This window comes from Mus pahari, chromosome 4 (genome assembly GCF_900095145.1).
Source record: "Mus pahari chromosome 4, PAHARI_EIJ_v1.1, whole genome shotgun sequence".
Taxonomy (NCBI): domain Eukaryota; kingdom Metazoa; phylum Chordata; class Mammalia; order Rodentia; family Muridae; genus Mus; species Mus pahari.
Genome location: NC_034593.1, coordinates 75,109,287 through 75,111,997, shown reverse-complemented (window position 1 = coordinate 75,111,997; position 2,711 = coordinate 75,109,287).

Sequence of the window (2,711 nt, the reverse complement as noted above, 5' to 3'; positions counted from 1 at the left end):
GGTGGTGATGGTGGTGGTGGTGGTGGTGATGGTGATGATGGTGGTGGTGATGGTGGTGGTGGTGGTGTATATTGCAGCATGATCTGTGAACACAATCCCATCCTCGCTGCCCAGCTAAACCTTACATCAATCAACCTTAGAGCACAATAACCCCTTTGTAGGCTTTCAAGTTTAACACCCACCCCCACTACCCGTCCACACAACATAGAATGCTTACAGGCTTGATTTGGTTTCGCCCAGTGCCAGTCTCATTCTCAGCAGCAGATTATGGCTGGGGACCTCTCAGGGACAGAACAGATGGGCTCATCTTCACAGAGTTTTCAGGTTCTTATCATCAGAGAAGGAATGCAGAAATGAGACTAGGCAAAACTTTCTTACAGAGTGGTAAGTACACACAAGGACTGTGGAGTTGGGGGGGGGTCAAACTTAAGCAAGGGAAGGATTCTGGGTGTTCTATGGTGGGATATCCCGGGAATAGATGGGGAGTTCCTGGAATAGGGTCTATCCACCCTCTAGGGCTTGTAACAGGAGTTGGTTCCATGTGCTTGCCATGGTGTCAGATGCGGCAGCTTTGCAAAGTTAGCATGGAGATTATTTAGGATAATGCACAGACCAGTTAGCTGTTGTAACCGATTTCTAGAGTGCGGGTCTCCAGGCATCTTGAAGACTGCCTCTTCTCTCCTCCTTCTGCCTGAGCAGCTCCCTGCAGCCCTAGGGTTAGGCTGTTAGAAGATTGAGCTGTGTGCGGCTCTCCTCACTTTCCATCTAGAGGCTGACCCAAGTGGTTCCTTTTAGAAGGAAAAGAAATGAACGGCCAGCCGGCAAAGAGAGTAGATTATAAATGCAGGCACGTGGACTAGGGAATATGACTATTTCAAGGTGATCCAGGTAGACTATAGGAGCTATCCAAATGGCTTTCTGGAGCCCGAAAACAGCTCTGAAAGATACTCCCTTTATTGCAGCTCAATGCAGAAGAAACTGGTTTTTCATGACAGGAGACACATCCAAAAATACCGAGTGTTTTTAAATAAAAGTACTTGTTGGTCTTCTCATCAGCTTTGGCTAAAAGCGTGTGACTTTTATTAAAAGTATAGATGCTAATAAAGTCTGTGATAGTCAGAATCTCCTCTGCTCCATTCCCCTCCATGTATAGCCCCGGCTCCAGCTTCTCAGCTGACTGGTTCATTTAGATGCATCTTCCCCACCTCTACACACAGCAAGGGGCCCTGAGCCACCAGGCAGTTCTACAGACCCTGGACCACGAGCATGGAGAACCCAGGGTCCCTGTTCCCCGGGAGCTCCTTTAGGTGAGACCTAGATATGGGCAGTAGAAAAAAGAGCCACTCTCAGAAACTGGTGTCCTTACAGACAGAAGCCATGGTGCTTACAAAGGAAAGAAAGGTTGAGTTGGAAACCACAAATCCTCATGGGGGGGGGGGATCTGGACCAGGGGTGGAGGTGTGTGGATGCCTACCACTGTTCTCTGCTGTCCTTAGATGCCCTTTAAAGCTGTAAATGTATATGATCCCAAATTTTGGTTAAGTAGGAATTCACAGTAGCTTGCAATTTTTCTAGGAAGAGAAATCGCTCTCTCTGTGTGTATTGTCATTTCCAGCATAAAAATAAAACTAATTTGTGTGTAGATATGCTTGTCTTAAATCCATTGCCCTCCCTCTTTTAAGGAAGACACTCAGAGTAACTGTGTCCAGTCACCCTATGGAAAGTGTGGCTGGCATTCATAACCCTAAGTACCTGTCCCTTCCACAAAGGGCTAGAGCGTATCGAGGAACTGAAATTACTTAGAAACTCTGCCAGCTTTCAAGAAAAATAAGTGTGAACTTGTGCGGTCTTCTCTGTAGCCCAGGCCTGAGCGGTCCTCACCAGCAGAGTCCGTTGTACAGATGAGTTTTGCTGTATTAGCTAATAACCAGTTTAATAGCCACCGCGTGGAAGTTGATTGTATAAAGAAAACACGACATAAAAGAGATCTAGGAGCGTGAGGAAATGTTTTCCATTCATCCTAAGCTACTGATTGTCAAGTATTTAGTAACCCCTTTCTTCAGAAGGAGACCAAGTAAGGATGAAAGAGAACTCCTAGCTCTAACCCCACCAGACCCAGCTCCCTTCCACGGTCTGCCTGACCCGACTCAGGCAAATATAAACATGTAAAGTGTAAACGGGAGCTAGCGGCAGCGCTGAGCATTTCACAGCATTGCTTTTTGTGTACCCTGTGTCAAGCTAACCTTGACCAATAATATCCGCAACAGAACACCATCTGTCCTTGCTCAGGAAAATGGTGATAGCTGCTTCTCTATGTCCACTTGAGAAGTACGAGGATTCTGGTTGGGGCCTCGGCTGCCTGGGGGTCCGTTGCAAACACTGCCCGAAGCAAGCCGAGCCAAAACAAAACGTGTATTATCGTGGGCTGGTCTTAGTATTGCCTATCGGAGCCTAAGTATGATTATTAAACCTGCTTATTAAGAGCAGAGACTCACTGCAAAAGCACCATCTCCCAAGCCTTCCCCAAACTGAGTATACTCTAGATTCCCAAGGGCACAAGGGGGCTTTTTTTTTTTTTTTTTTTTTTTTAAGTTACGAAGTCAACAATTGGTCCTTTCTCCTACCTTTATACCTCTTGCAAAGTCTTCACTTAGCATTCCCACAGGAAAACACACACACACACACACACACAAATACAATTGCTGATTCCT